Consider the following 16,967-nt stretch of genomic DNA (forward strand, 5'->3'; position numbering starts at 1 on the left):
CTCCAACTCGATTTTGGCTCAGGTCATGATCCCAGAATCCTGGGATTGAGCCCCATGTCGGGCTCTACGCTGACAGCATGGAGCCTGCTTGGGATTCTCTCTTTATCTCTCTCTCTGTCTGCCCACTTCATACGTCATGGGACACCTGAGTGGCTCAGTCATTTGAGCATCTGACTCTTGATTTCGGCTGAGGTCATGATCCCAGGGTCATGGGATCAAGCCCCACATCTGGCTCCGCACTGAAAACGGAGCCTGCTTAGGATTCTCTCTGTTCCGCTGCCATTCCCAGTTTGTGTGTTCTCTCTTTATCAATCTCTCTCTCAAAAAAAAAAAAAAGACCAAGTTCTCCAGTTCCACCCCAGATCTCTTGAATCAGAAACTCTGCATGGGATCCACAATGTATGTTTTAATAATCCCTCTGGGTACTGCTGAGGCACACTAAAATTTTGAGAACCATTGTTAAAAATAATGCTAAAGTGAGCGGTCTTTACCTACATCTTTTATATACAACTTTGCTTTTATCCATAGGATAAATTCCTAAGAGAATTGCTAAGTTCAGTTGTTACAGCTTACAGTGTTTTGTTTTGTTTTTAGTTTATTTATATATATTGAGATAGAGGGTGAGAAAGGGGCAGAGAACGAGAGAGGGAAAGAGAATCCCAAGCAGGCCCTGTGCTGTCAGTGCAGAGTCTGACGCGGGGCTCGAATTCATGAACTGTGAGATCATGACCTGAGATGAAACCAAGAGATGGATGCTTAACCAACTGAGCCACCCAGGTGCCCCATTACTTATGGCTTATAGTGGTTTTATTTTTATTTTTTATTTTTTTATTTTTTTAACGTTTATTTTTGAGACAAAGAGAGACAGAGCATGAACGGGGGAGGGGAAAAGAGAGAGAGGGAGACACAGAATCTGAAGCAGGCTCCAGGCTCTGAGCCATCAGCCCAGAGCCCGACACGGGGCTCGAACTCACAGACCGCGAGATCGTGACCTGAGTTGAAGTCGGACGCTTAACTGACTGAGCCACCCAGGCGCCCCAAATGGTTTTAAAACACACCTGCCAGTTCTTTGATGTGCTTTTTACACACACAGGTAGCGTCTAATTCCTTTCTTCTTGAATCAGGGTAGGCTTACAAGTATGGGAATGTGGACATGCTGAGTAACTTCTGAGGCTAAGCTATAAAGGGCCCACTTTTCCATTGACTTACACGTGGTTTTTTTTATAAGACTTCTATGTATACAAAGCAATTAGTCTTATATATGTATTTCATATATTTTTCCAATTCTTATTTGTCATTTAAATATACATACAGTACATGTTTATTTGTTTATAACTTTAAAGTTTTAAGAAGTTTTTTATTAGATGAATCAGTGTTTTCCATCATGGATTTGGAGTTGATTGTGAACTTAAGGAAGTTTTTCTCTCCAAGATTATAAAACTCTTCCCTAGAAGCAGTGAGAATTCAGCTGGGCAGCAAATAAGAGAATATCCCCAAACTTAGAGACCTATGCTTTATCCTGTTTCCTTTCTGCCAACGCTTTTCCTCATGCTTCCTGCTTCGTGACCACCACATGAGTGCAGTGGGGTCTGTATTCCAGATAGGAAGACAGAGGGGGAGGGCAATGTGGGAGTTCTCTGAGTGGGAAACCAAGGCTTCCCCCCAAGACCCTACGCTGACGTCTTAGTGGCCACAAGTGTGTCACCTGCCATTTCTACCTACCAGGGAGTCTGGGGAAGTGAATTTTTGATCTTGTCACATGGCCTTTATGGATACAATTAGAAGTGGATTTTGGAATAACAGCAGATTCCATCATTCCAATACCTTTATGTTTTATGTTTAAAACTTTGCTATATCTAGGGGCGGGGGGGTGCCTGGATGGTTCAGTTCGGTTGGGTGTCCAGCTCTTGATTTCAACTCAGGTCATGATCTCACGGTTCATGGGTTCAAACCCCATGTCGGGCTCTGCGGTGACAGCTCCAGGCCTGCTTGGGATTCTCTCTCTCCCTCTCCCTGCACTTCCAGCACTTGAATGCATGCATGTGCTGTCCCTCAAAAGAAATAAACTGATTTTTAAAAAAAGCTTTACTACATCTAAAATATATTTATTACCATAAATGGTAAAGAGTGAGCTGAGAGGTTTCAGGTTATGTTTTTTTCCAGAAAGATACCTTTTTCTCTTAACATCATGTATTCCTTCCTTACTGATTTAAAGTAATACGATTTAAGGTAATATCCTTATTATATGTCATATCGAGTCTATTTCTAGATCCTTTATTTTTTTTAACTTTTGTTTTTTTAATGTTTGTTTATTTTGAAAGAGAGAGAAAACAGGGGAGGGGCAGAGAGAGAGCGAGACAGAGAATTCCAAGCAGGCTCCACGCCGTCCTCACAGAGCCCTATGTGGAGCTCGAACTCATGAGCTGTAAGATCATGACCTGAGCTGAAATCAAGGGTTGGATGTTTAACAGACTGAGCCACCCAGGTGCCCCTGTTCTCTTGATAAGTCTCTGTATTACTGATCCTAGCCTTGTACTGTGTAAATCATTAAGGTTTTATTACACATTTTTATATCTAATATCTCACCATTCACGTTTACTTTTTCTTTGCTCTCACATGTCTCTATGTCTGGAAAAACAACAGAATCATTTTGTCACATTCTAAACGCATTCCATTTTCATTTTGATTGTAATTGTGCTGACTGCTTATTTTATATTAGGGAGAATTAAATATATAAAGTTTTTTGTAGAGGGAATATTTCTTTCACGTGATTTTCTGATGGCATATTGTTTGTATATAAGAGAGCTAATGATTTTTAAATTTTATAACCTGCTATTTTTATAACCAGCCTCTCTGGTAGTTTCTGATAGCTGGTTGATATCACATAGCCTGCAGGTAATATTTTGTCTCTTAATATTCTGTTTATCTGCTTTTCTCCCTCATTGCATTGTTAAATTTACTGAACGTTAAATAATTATGATGGTAGTGGAAACTTTGTCTTGGTTTTTACGTTAATAAGGACATTTCTCATGTTTCACTGTTAAGTCTTTTGTTGGCTTTTGCTTCAGAATATATATCTTGTCAAGGAAGTATCTATTAAGTTCCTTTTCAGCATCTGCTGAGATAATTATATGGTTTTGCTCCGTGAACTTACTAACACTTGTACAGTACAGATTGATGTATCGAAGTTTTAACATTTTTACGTTTTAAATTCATCTTTCCCTTCACCTGTTTCCTTCCACTCCACTTCAGGAGGCCTTCCCAAAGCCGAGACCAGTTTTATGTTCACCTCTTTTCAGAGGCCCTTCTTCACTGTTGACCTCACCCCGAGCTAGAATTTATTTTGGTGTTAGATATGGATCATTTTTCCCCTATTGCCACAGGATTCCTACTTGAATAATCTATCCCTTTCCTACTGAAATGAATAAGAGAGTTTGTGTTTTAATGCTAAGGAAGAATAGGATGTCTCCCTCAAATACTCCTGTCCTTGTGACCTTGTCACTCCATTTGCTGCATCAAGAGGAGTAGTGATGAGCATCTTACCCTGGGGGACAAATAATATGGCATAAAAATGGGTCACCTTTTAGCTTCTTTCTCTTCATAAATACTACCCTCACATCCTTGGATTTTTAAGAGTTGTGGCTTGCCGTGTGTCAGTTTCATATGCTGTGATTCTCGCCAGCGTGTACTAACGACTCAGAATTCCCGATGAGCTGATATTTGCCTTGCTTACGTTCCTACCGGGGCGACCTGGGAAGCTAAATGTGTTACAGGGTTGGTGAGCACACCTGGCAGGTCAAGCTAAATGACGTGAAGTTGCCACCCCATTACCCATGCTCACCACCCAAAGCCAGTACCCATTTGGAGTGCAAGGGCAGCGAGAACCTGTTGGCGTGCAAAATGTGACTTCTCAATCCGCAGGGCACTTCCCATTAATGACTATCAGATGTGAGTACTTGGATTGCCTGAAATAAGCCAATGAGTAAATGCCAAATGCTCTCTCTCCTTCATGTTTGTATATGTACATATTTTCTTGTTAATTTTTAAAAAATGTTTATTTATTTTTGAGAGAGAGAAAGAGGAGGCACAGAGAGAGAGGGAGACAGAATCCCAAGTGGCCTCCGCCCTGTCAGCGCAGAACCCAACACGAGGCTCTAACTCAGAAACCGCGAGATCACGAGCTGAGCAGAAGTCAGATGCTCAAACGACAGAGCCATGCAGGCGCCCCGTGTGCATCTTTTCACACATAATTCTCATCTTGCAACTAGAGTGTAGTATGCTCATCTTCTCTACCGTTGACTTTAGTCAGCCCAAGAACTTGTCTTTCTTGTCTTCCTTCTCAGCCACCTGATGCCCTAGGGAAGGGGGCACTTGAGGTGTATAAGAGCCGCTCATTGTTTCCTGAGACTCTGGATACCTGTCTTGTCACGTATCTGTCTATTGAGGGATGTGTGTGTGTGTCTTTGTATACATACACTTATGTGATTTGTATTTTTAGAGAATGAGACAGTCATTTCTGATAATGTAAGAATAGGTGTTCATTGTAGAGAATTAAAAAATACAGAACCATATGAAGAAAAAAATTGGGCTAAATTATGTTGCTTGGAGATGACTACCGAATGCCTATCGGTATATCTCCTTCCAGTTTTCTGTATGTGTATAAACACATGCAAAGTACATATTCAGAACTGATGGTTTTTTCACATCTGTCACTATTTCCTTACATTCCTTTTTGCCTTTTTTTATTAGAAGGCTCCCATAGAAAAGAAATGATTCCAAGAATTGGGCGTATGGAGTAAAATACTTCACTTAAACATACTTTATTCTAGATACCTACTTGTTTAACACCTTTATTCAAGTATATCCTTTACCAAATTTCCTAATGGTTTGTTACAGTTTTATTGATTTATAGGAATTCTTTCCATATCTGGATAATATTCAGATGTCCATAATGTTCTTACCTACTTTACATGTTGCCAGTGATTCTGCAAGTTCATCATAATCCTGCCTTTGTTTACGATGACTTCTGTTTTATATTGTTAAAAAATGTCTAATTTTTCTTACATGATTTTGTGTGTTAAGGCTTTTTGAGAAAGCATTTCCATACTTCATAGTTGTGAAAATATTCTTCTGAATTCTATTTAAATTGACTTAAAATACTTTTTTTTTTTAATTTTTTTTTTAACATTTATTTATTTTTGAGACATAGAGAGACAGAGCATGAACGGGGGAGGGGCAGAGAGAGAGGGAGACACAGAATCGGAAGCAGGCTCCAGGCTCTGAGCCATCAGCCCAGAGCCCGACGCGGGGCTCGAACTCACGGACCGCGAGATCGTGACCTGAGCCGAAGTCGGACACTCAACCGACTGAGCCACCCAGGCGCCCCCAAATTGACTTAAAATACTTTTAATGGTTAACCCTGGACTGTTGTGTACCATACAGGTGACTTTTCTACTCTCACCCTCCCTAAGTTCTGTAAACACCATTAATTATGTAATCTTTCATCACTGATTTGAAATGCTAGCTGTCCTCATATACTAAATGTTTAAACATGTAGTATTCTATTTTTCGACTCTGTTATGTTCCATGAATCTGTTCATCCCTGCTTACATCATTATCACACCGCTGGGGTACCTGAGTGGCTCAGTCAGTTAAATATCTGACTTCTGCTCAAGTCATGATCGGGTGGTTCGTGAGTTTGAGCCCCACATTGAGCTCTATGGTGACAGTTCAGAGCCTGGAGCCAGCTTCACATTCTGTGTCTCCCTCTCTCTCCTTCCCCAACTCACACTTTCTTTCTCTCTCAAAAATAAATGTTAAAAAAAATTTTGGGGGGCGCTTCGCCTGGGTGACTCAGTTGGTTAAGTGTCTGACTTCGTGATCTCATGGTCCATGGGTTCGTGCCCTGCATCAGGCTCTGTGCTGACAGCTCATAGCCTGGAGCCTGCTTCTGATTCTCTCCCTCTTCTGCTCCTCCCCCAGGAGAGTCTGCCTCTCTCTCGCTCAAAAAATAAATAAGCATTAAAAAAATTTTGTTTAATTTCTTTTAATATCACACTGCTTTGCTTATTGTAGCTTTGTGTTATATTCTGGAATCTGGTAGAGCAATATCTTCTTCCTTTTCTACATTTACTTAGCTATTTGTACCTTCACCAGATGAACTGTGGAATCAGCTTAGCATTTTAGAAAACCCTATGAGAACATATAGGCTAATTTGAGGGTGATGGATACATCTGCAATATTAACGTTTCCATTCGTTCACACTGTTTTTCTGTGTACTTAAAAACTTATGTTTTATTCCCCAATAGTGTGAATTGCGAATGTTGTCTTCTTAAAAATGTCGTTTGACGTTCTTACCCTTTTTTATTGCATACGAACTTTAGACTCACTTGGTTAAGCTCCATTCACCTTGTTGGGAATTACTAGAGCTGCCTAAGTTTTGTTAATGAATGTGGGAGGAGTAAGTATCTTCATAATGATCTTCTCTGGGAATGTAGCACATCTTGTCATTTAGTCAAAAGATCTTCATTGACTTTCAGTAAAGCTGCTGCTATCTTTGTATGTTTTACACATTTCTTAAGTTCTTTCTCAATATTTTATAGTATTTTTTGCTCTTGCCAAATTTTCTAACAGATTGTGGTGGGCAGATAAGAATGCCATTGGAGGGAGGAAGGTATGGATGGATGGATGGTTGGATGGATGGATGGATGGATGGATGGATATTTATTTGTTTGTTTTACCAGCCAGTTCGTTGAACGCTCCAGTAGGTTTTATGTTTTGTACTTAAGAGTTTGCTGAGAGGACAGTTCCATCACCTTTGAATTTTTACTCCTACTTTCTATTTATTTTAGAGAGAGAAAGCATAAGCAGAGAGAGAGGCCGGGGGGCGGGGGAAGAGAAGGAGAGAGACTGCCTCTTAACTAGTCTCCCTACTCAGAGCATATCCCCATGTGGTGCTCGATCCCACAACACTGGGATCATGACCTGGGCCCAAATCGAGAGTCGGACGCTCAAACACTGGAACCACCCAGGTACCCTAGTCCTTCTTTCTAATAATTACCTCTTTTCTGTGTATTACAATATCCATAATTTTTGCACACCATTTAAAGCTTTTAAGTGATGACTGTAGCATCTTTGGCTTATTTTTTATTTTAATGGGAATGCCTTTAGCTTTCTGTCATTAAGCATTGGATTAAATGTAGGCTTAAGATATTTTTAACATTTTTAGGAAGAGGTGTTGTATCATATATGTTCTTTCGTAAATCCCCTTGTTTTATCCTGTCCCTTTGTTTTGGCCTATTCTTTTATTATGGGTTTAAAAAATTTTTCTTAATGTTTGTTTATTTTTGAGAGAGAGAGAAAGACAGAGTACAAACAAGGGACAGGCAGAGAGAGAGGGAGATACAGAATCTGAAGCAGGCTCCATGCTCTGTTCTGTCAGCACAGAGCCCAGTGCAGGGCTCAAACCCACAAGCCGCAAGATCATGACCTGAGCCAAAGTCAGACACTTAACCGACTGAGCCACCCAAGTGCCCCAATCTTACTATGGGTTTTTATAATGTTCCTTCTAGACTTTGGAGAGTATGAAATGAGTTTTTGTCCCTTTCTTTTTCTTTTTTTTTTTTTTTTTTTCCAGGTTCTCATCTACTCCAGTGGAATTATCTTCATTTAAATCTGCTGGATGCTTTTTAAATTTTTCTTGGTTTCATAGTATTTTTATTCAGGTTCCAGTGGAGCTTTTCTTGTTGTTCCTGTTCCTTCTCCCTCCTTGGGTAGAATAGAGTTCAATTCATATGTGCTCTTGGCTCGCACTGCAACATGTCTAGGGAGCCCGACAGTCTCAACAGAGATGTTAAGCAACACGGCCATTAAAGCTGCAGATTAACACAGAAGCTCATAGCATAAACCACAAGACTGCCTATTCACACAAGTAATTGTCATGAGGTGTCTGTGATCTTGTATAAAAAGCTCAAATACTCACCTCTCCAGTAGAAAATAAGATGTTGCAAAACCTTAGCCTTACACGACGGTAAAGTTTCATCTCTTTAGATCTTCATGTGGTTTACAGGCAGAGCACCCAGCTTCCTTTCCTTCATGGGGATGACAACCTAGGGTGGTTTTATCATTGCGAAGTGCTGTCTTCTATCCCTCCTGCCCCTCATTCTGACACTTGGGCTGATGGAGAGCAGCACCCACTCTGACAGCTAGCTTGCCCAGTGCCGAGCCCAGGCTCTGCCCGGCTCTGCCCTGCCAACGGTGTTTTCCTGATCAGGACCACACCCTTCTGAATAGAGGAGCCTAACTCCTGCCCTTGTGTTGTTGATACAGTTTACACGAGAAGATTGAAAAGAACTTCAGAAAGAGATGGAAGTGTGACCTTGTATTTTCTGAGATTCACTTTCCTTGAAATTTCCTAAAACAGCAAAGCTTCAGAAGAAATTAGGATGCAGATACCAAAATTTCATTTTTGCTCAGAAGAGTTTTTCACATTGCCTTCTGTTGACTCCTTCATCTGTCTGTGGGGCCTTAGCAAGTATCGGCTGAGTGCCTGTGATGTGCTGGTCCCTGGGCATAGAATAGTGTGCAAGAGCCAGCACCTGCCCACCGTCGTCGGAAAGGCAGGCACGAACCCCCAAATCACAGAAACCAAGTATGCAGTTACAACTCTGTGCGCGAGAGGCACGGGGCATATAAGACAACAAAATGCAGGACAAGAAAAGTTTCACTGAGGGGGATAAAGGGTTGGAAAGTATCTCAAAGAAGGAGTAGACATCATCTGCCATATTATAAAAGAAATTTTGAACTTGGCGTTAAGTGCAGGGCTTAATCCAAGACAGAAGGACTTACCCATTTAAATTCAATGAACTTTGCATTTTGAAGAACATGTTGATGTTTTCCAAAACATTCTGCTTACCTTTGCGTGTGGGGTTTGCCAGCACAATACGAGGTTTGTTCCTGCACCTGCACATGTGTGTGCACTCAGCACCCAGTGTCAACAGAAACACCGTCGGCCATTCTAGCAGAGCCGCACAGACCATAAGCCGCAAACTGCATGATGTGGTTCAAATATGGGTCCAATCAGTAGATAATTAGGCATCCGATTGCCTGTTTGAAAAAAAAAAAACAGAACACTGTTATACGAGGCTGTGGGGGCTGCCTACTGGTCTGCAAAGTAGTGTGTGGGCATTTCAGGTCCTGGCATCAAGTAGGGCAGCTGTGATGAGTGAATACGCTCCTCCTGCACATGGGAATACATAGTAGGGAGTAGATAGTATATAGTAGGGCATAGACCGCCTACTGTCTTCACTCCCCAGGAATGGATTTGCTCCTTGCTCTTTCCTTCTTTAACTTTTCTTAATGTTTATTTTTTGAGAGAGAGAGAGAGAGACATAGCACGAGCAGGGGAGGCAGAGAGAGAGGGAGACACAGAATCTGAAACAGGCTCCAGGCTCTGAGCTGTCAGCACAGAGCCCGACATGGGGCTCGAACCCACAAACGGCGAGATCGTGACCTAAGCTGAAGTCGGACGCTTAACCCACTGAGCCACCCAGGGGCCCCGCTCCTTGCTCTTTATTGAGATTCCACGTACAATTTCTTTCTGAATTGAAGAGTTTTGTTTTTTGAAAAAAAAGATGTAAAATTTCCCAGTGTAAGTAAGATACTACCTCTTATAAAAATTGACACTGACCAATAGTCACAAGTAAAAGGGTGTGCGAATGATTTCACTGTGTGTTATCTAAAAAGAAAACAAAGCATAAAAATGTATTGCATGTGTGTATGTTGAAGATGCTTTTGGATTTCGTGAAGGTAATTGAAATTAAAAGGTTATTGGATAGGGGCTGATAGAGGGATAATATAAGGATGATAAAATGGTACTGAAACATTCAAACAAGGGAAGAGTTTGTATGCTAAACTTCCATTCCTAAGAGAATTTTCTCAGTAAGATTCAGATCTTATCATTCTTGAAAAATGCTTAGACTTTTGAGGATAAATGCAAACATAAGTTATGGATAGAAGCTTCTGAAGTAAATATGTGGGAGGGTTACTTCTATCTGACAGTATATCGACTGGAAAAAAAATGCAGAGTGACAGTAGCAATTCAGATTTCCATTACAAGAGGAAATGGACTGAGTCCTGTTAGTGATATACAAATAAGTATGTACTTACGATGGGATCTTACCCAAAAGAAATTGAAACGTATTACAAAGCACAATGGAAAATGGGTTATTGCAAATGAGTCATAACACCTGTGTAGGGGGAAGAAAGGGATAGAAAATTCTATGGTATGGATTCCAAAAGCAAGTTTCTGACGTCCAAATGTTAGAGCTGTAGGAAATAAGTAGATGGTGATTTCAGGGTTTGCTTTTTACTTGTGGGAATTTGCTTTTAGAAAAGAACACAGCTGTCTGAGGCATTTTTGACTTTATTTTCTTAGTTGACTTTTCTTTCAGTCCACTGCTGGGAACTAACTTCAGCTGATTTGGTCATTTGCGTTGTCAGGGACTCTTTGGGAGGAGGTATATATTTCAGTGACCTTCAGTACTTACAGGTACATGACACCTGTTCCAGGGTGGGGGGCTCTTGTCCCCCACTATCCCAACTCAAGGTGTGTTTTAAGGAAAGGAAGTTTCAGACTGACCTCAGGTACACATAGAGTTTATGTGTAGCACATAACTTAAAACAGGTCTTAAAGTTTTAAAAACGAGCTCTGTAAGCTTATTGCAGTCTTAGCTCTTTTATTTTAGGAAACTGAATAGCACTTACTAGAAGGATTCTTCGGGGGCAGTTGGGGCAATATTCTCATGGTAGGATTCAGCTGGAATCGCATAAAAAGAATCATTCTGTAAACTGTTTACCATAGGACTGGTCAAAATCAAAGTCCAAAAAGCCAGTAGTATAATTGCTGGAATACTTCAGTATCTAGATTTTCCTCTTTTGTTTGTACAGCTGTGGAGATGGAAGTATAATATTTTTATTTTCCTCAGATATCTTGAATACTACTCATTTCATCAGTAAAACAATCAACTCCAAAGGTACCTACCTGGGTGGCTCAGTCTGTTAAATACGTGACTCTTTTCTTTCTTTTTTTTTTTTTTTTTGAGCGTCCAGCTGTTAATATCAGCTCAGGTCATGATCTCATGGTTTGTGAGTTTGAGCCCTGCCTCAGGCTCCGTGCTGTCACCGAAGACCCTGCTTGGGACTCTCTCTCTCTGCCTCTCCCCTGCACTCATATGCACTCTCACTCTCTCAAATAAATAAAATCAAATCCAGTATTCATGATGTCAGCTAATCAACCATTTATGTTGATGAAAGGACTTAGCTGAGAGTTCAGGTAGCTGACTTTGCAGTGTGGGTTTCCCTCATGTGAAATGTTGCTTCTGCATCCCTAGCCTCTATAGTTTCCATTGGACTACATGAGATACTAACCAGTGGCCCGAATACATAAAATGAGTATCCACATGCATATCATACTAGATTGAAGTTTTTTCAAAGGTAAGTTATATACGACCAGATGGCTTCATTGGTGAATTCTACCAACTATTTAAATAGTAAATAGTTTCACCTCACACCTCGTAGAATGGCTGTTAACAGAAACACGAGAAGTCACAATTGCTGGTGATGATGCATACACTGTTGGCAGGAACATAAACTGGTACGGCCACTATGGAAAACAGTAAGGAGATTGCTCAAGAAATTAAAATAGTAGATTGGGGCACCTGGGTGGCTCAATGAGCGTCCAACTTTGGCTCAGGTCATGATCTCACAGTTTGTGGGTTCGAGCCCCGTGTCTGCCTCGGTGCGGACCGCTCAGAGCCTGGAACCTGCTTCGGATCCTGTGTCTCTTTCTCTCTCTGCCCCTCCCCCACTTGTGCTCTGTCTCTGTGTCTCAGAAGTAAATAAATGTAAAAAAATTTTTTTAAACTTAAGAATAGTAGTACTATATGATCTAGAAATCCCACTTCTAGTATAGCTGAAGGAATCAAAACCATTATCTTAAAGAGATACCTGTACTTCTATGTTAACAGTGGCATTATTGACAATAGCCAAGGTATAGAAGCAACCTAAGTGTCCATCAGTGGACAAATGGATCAAGAAATGTGAGGTATGCACACACCCGGACACAAATAGAATTTTCAGGAAAATGGACATCCTGTCATTTGCGACAACGTGGATTAAACTTGAAGGCATGCGCTAAGTGAAATAAGCCAGGCAGAGGAACAGAAAGACTGCATGGTATCACTTACATGCAGAATATTGCCAATGGGTACGGGAAATAAGGAGGAATTGGTAAAAGGGCATAATGTTTCAATTATTAGATGAATAAGATCTCAGGACCTAACATGTAACATGGTAACTACAGTTGAAAGCACCATGTTGTATCATTTAAATTTACTAAGAGAGTAGAACTTAAATGTTCTCAACAACACTGACCACAAAAGATAAAACTATGGGGTGATGGTTGTGCTAATTGACTCAATGGGGGGAATCCTTTGACCACGTCTATGTGTATAAAATCATCACACTTTGCACTTTCAGTGTCTTAGAATTTTATCACTTATACCTCAGTAAACCCCAAAAAGTGAATTAGAGATAAGCTAACACCCTGTTTTCACATATCTGTGTTTTTATTACTTAAAAACCCTTTGCTGTATTAATCTCAGGAAATTAAGGGAAATATAATGGGAAAATTATCAGGATGACCCCCCCCCTCCCCGCCATAGTAATGTTCCTTGAGGCAATAACTCGAGTTGATTCCACGTTACCTGTAAAGGTGTGGAGAGTATTTCTTTTTTTTTAAGTAGCACAGCATGTCATGGATTGGAAGAATAAATATTGTCAAAATGTCAATACTACCCAAAGCTATCTACACATTCAATACAATCCCAATCAAAATTGCACCAGCATTCTTCTCAAAACCAGAACAAGCAATCCTAAAATTCATACGGAACCACAAAAGACCCCGAATAGCCAAAGTAATTTTGAAGAAGAAGACCAAAGCAGGAGGCATCACAATCCCAGACTTTAGCCTCTACTACAAAGCTGTCATCATCAAGACAGCATGGTATTGGCACAAAAACAGACACATAGACCAATGGAATAGAATAGAAACCCCAGAACTAGACCCGCAAACGTATGGCCAACTCATCTTTGACAGAGCAGGAAAGAATATCCAATGGAAAAAAGACAGTCTCTTTAACAAATGGTGCTGGGAGAACTGGATGGCAACATGCAGAAGATTGAACCTAGACCACTTTCTCACACCATTCACAAAAATAAACTCAAAATGGATAAAGGACCTGAATGTGAGACAGGAAACCATCAAAACCCTAGAGGAGAAAGCAGGAAAAGACCTCTCTGACCTCAGCCGTAGCAATCTCTTACTCGACACGTCCCCAAAGGCAAGGGAATTAAAAGCAAAAATGAACTACTGGGACCTTATGAAGATAAAAAGCTTCTGCACAGCAAAGGAAACAACCAACAAAACTAAAAGGCAACCAACAGAATGGGAAAAGATATTTGCAAATGACATATGGGACAAAGGGCTAGTATCCAAAATCTATAAAGAGCTTACCAAACTCCACACCCGAAAAACAAAAAACCCAGTGAAGAAATGGGCAGAAAACATGAATAAACACTTCTCTAAAGAAGACATCCGGATGGCCAACAGGCCCATGAAAAGATGCTCAACGTCGCTCCTCATCAGGGAAATACAAATCAAAACCACACTCAGATATCACCTCACGCCAGTCAGAGTGGCCACAATGAACAAATCAGGAGACTATAGATGCTGGCGAGGATGTGGAGAAATGGGAACCCTCTTGCACTGTTGGTGGGAATGCAAATTGGAGCAGCCACTCTGGAAAACAGTGTGGAGGTTCTTCAGAAAATTAAAAATAGACCTACCCTATGACCCAGCAATAGCACTGCTAGGAATTTATCCAAGGGATACAGGAGTACTGATGCATAGGGGCACCTGTACCCCAATGTTTATAGCAGCACTCTCAACAATAGCCAAATTATGGAAAGAGCCTAAATGTCCATCAACTGATGAATGGATAAAGAAATTGTGGTTTATATACACAATGGAATACTACGTGGCAATGAGAAAGAACGAAATATGGCCTTTTGTAGCAACGTGGATGGAACTGGAGAGTGTGATGCTAAGTGAAATAAGCCATACAGAGAAAGACAGATACCATATGGTTTCACTCTTATGTGGATCCTGAGAAACTTAACAGAAACCCATGGGGGAGGGGAAGGAAAAAAAAAGAGGTTAGAGTGGAAGAGAGCCAAAGCATAAGCATTTTGGCATAAGCCAAAGCATTATCTATTAAAAACTGAGAACAAACTGAGGGTTGATAGGGGGTGGGAGGGAGGGGAGGGTGGGTGATGGGTATTGACGAGGGCACCTTTTAGGATGAGCACTGGGTGTTGTATGGAAACCAATTTGACAATAAACTTCATATGTTGAAAAAAAATAAAATGAAAAATAAATAAAGTAGCACAGCATGGAGTTTATGGAGCACCATTCATGCTTGAGCAACTGTGAGGAAAACTTTGATAAATATCCGTAAGTTTTCCTGGTGCCCCTGGGAGGTAACTGTGATTTCTCCTTTTTTGGAGACGAGGACAATACAGCACGATTAAGAAACGTGCCCATAGTCACATCCCATATGAGCAGCTGGCAGAGTTGACCTCCATTCCATGCTCATAATCAAAACACGTGGAGACCATTTTAGAAAAGAATAGAACAACCGCCAGTTTCCAGACATGAGCAGGGACTTGCGGACACCTCTCACATGGGACTACTACCCACGAAAGCTGGAGAGCAGGAGGGATTCTGTGCTATATTTCTCGCAAAACTAGAAGTGACTGGGTAATGAATTGGGTCAACAGCTACATTGCTCGAGGTTGGTGTGATACTGCCCTTTCCCTTCTTCGAAAGCACTGATAACCAAGCATATTTCTGTAAATTGGTTCCCAAGGTTTGTTTCAGATGGTAGAATTTAGCTTACTCGTGAGTATCTAATTTATTTAAAATTCTCTGTATCCAGACAGAGGCATACTTATATTCCATGTGTTTTACCAATTGCAAAAGCACTGAAAATGTAAGCATTTTATTTAAATATTCCCTTAGAAATGTTTAAACTATCAGGTTATACCTGCAGGTGTCGGAGTCACCTGGGGGCCTTGTTGAAAACAGCTTGCCAAAGCCCATCCAGAGTCTAATTCCTTAGGTATAGATTGGGTCCAAGAATTTGCCTTTCTAACCAGCTCCTAACAATCCTTTGAGAAGCATTGATGTCCTGCCAACCACCTTCCATGTAAAACATAACTGGCGTTATGGAGATCCTTATTTCAGCCATAATAAATAGCATAGGGAAAAATGTCTTCAGATGTAAAATTGTAGAAAAGAAAAATAATTCTTTAAATGAGGATTCTCTATTATCTTTCAATAAATAATGAAGGTATATCATTATATTAACTCAAAATATTTTTTCCTGAGACTGAGCACACAGGGTTCCAGTACTTTGTTTTGTCACAAACTGTGAAGACCTGGTAATACACCCATAACGAGAGAAATTCAGTAAGTGTGTAAAAGGGATGGAGATATTTCAGATCTCAAAGGAGCCTTTGTTTTTCCTTTGCCTTTGCTATAACTGTTAATAAACGAAACTCCTAAAATTTCCAGGAATAAGAGATAAGTTGAGTGTGGAAATCGATTATTTCTTTGTGTCCTAGATGTTCAAGTATGGGGAAAAAAAGACGGCAGGTAGGAGAAACCTAAGAACGGTGACATAAGTGAAAATTATGCATTGTAACTGAAGTCCCGTTCACTCAGCACACGCGGTATTAGAGCAGTTACTTCATTTGTAACTAGGCTCTTGTGTATAATGAATAAATGATCAGTCAGCTTATGCATTGTTAAACGTTTTACATACCAGAAGTTATCCATCGTGAGTTTTTCAGGAGCCACAGTATGTAAAATAAACATAGTAAAGACACCCGTTAAGTAAGATACTGTATGGCTTCCTGTATGCTGGAGATTTTTGTGATGTGAATTTTTGAAATGCTCTACCAAAAAAATCCTATCATTTGAAAAATGATTGCATTAGTTGCTTGACCTCAGAGTGTTAGATATTGAGTTGAGCGAGCTGTAAGCTTTGTTTTCTATCAAGTCCATGCCATTTCTGGAGAAGAGGAAACCAGGACTGTCATTCTCAGACCTTACCCCAGCTGGCATCACTACTCTGGTGCCTCAAGTCCACAGGAACTCAGGAGAAGAGGGAGTGGTTGAAAGAAATGCTCTCTGTACGCCTTCTTTGTGCCAAGCCCTTCACACGGGGCATCTCATGTGGGAGCCCTGTCACACTCAGAGATGCCCAGAAGGGACAGTCAGACCCACCTGACTCCTGAGGTCCTTTCTACCCCCTCCCTGAGCTGTGGCCATGATCCCAGCCAAACTCAGACCCTAGTGCCAGATCAAATCCCTCTGTCAGTACAGAGAATATGGAAACGTATTCACACAGACATTAATTCTTAAATCATTGAATACCTAAATAGAGCTTTAGATTTAAACCAGAAACTTAAAAGTGTCTCATCAGGAGCATGTATAAACTGAATTTTTTACTCCTTTAAAAATGTGAAGAATGAAACTGGGTATATCTATTTTAAATGGGAAAAAAGTAAACCTTCACTATGATACAAATTGTTTTTAAGTAAATTACAAAGTATGATTGAATCTGATGAATTACAGAATGGAAGGAGACAGAAGATGAAGGTATTGGTGTTACTTTATCTTGGTGATTTGGTTTGGATATTTATTTTTTTTCTTTGGCTATAATGTTACTCGTGTAACAGAAAAGAATAAATTTCTCACTATTAATGATAATTACCAAAAATGTTTAAAAGGAGAGGGACCCGTTTTAAGGAAAGTGCATAGCAGCGTTTCTGTATATTCGCTG

The 16,967-nt window shown here is 40.5% G+C and overlaps 1 protein-coding gene across 2 annotated transcripts in view; it reads left to right on the top strand.

Annotated features, from left to right (window-relative positions):
• Positions 1-16,967, top strand: part of DNAH11 (dynein axonemal heavy chain 11) — a 358,932-nt gene that overhangs the window by 211,883 nt on the left and 130,082 nt on the right. The gene's annotated exons all lie outside the window — the stretch shown is intronic.

The sequence above is a fragment of the Panthera leo genome, chromosome A2, assembly GCF_018350215.1.
Source record: "Panthera leo isolate Ple1 chromosome A2, P.leo_Ple1_pat1.1, whole genome shotgun sequence".
NCBI classification, from domain to species: Eukaryota; Metazoa; Chordata; class Mammalia; order Carnivora; family Felidae; genus Panthera; species Panthera leo.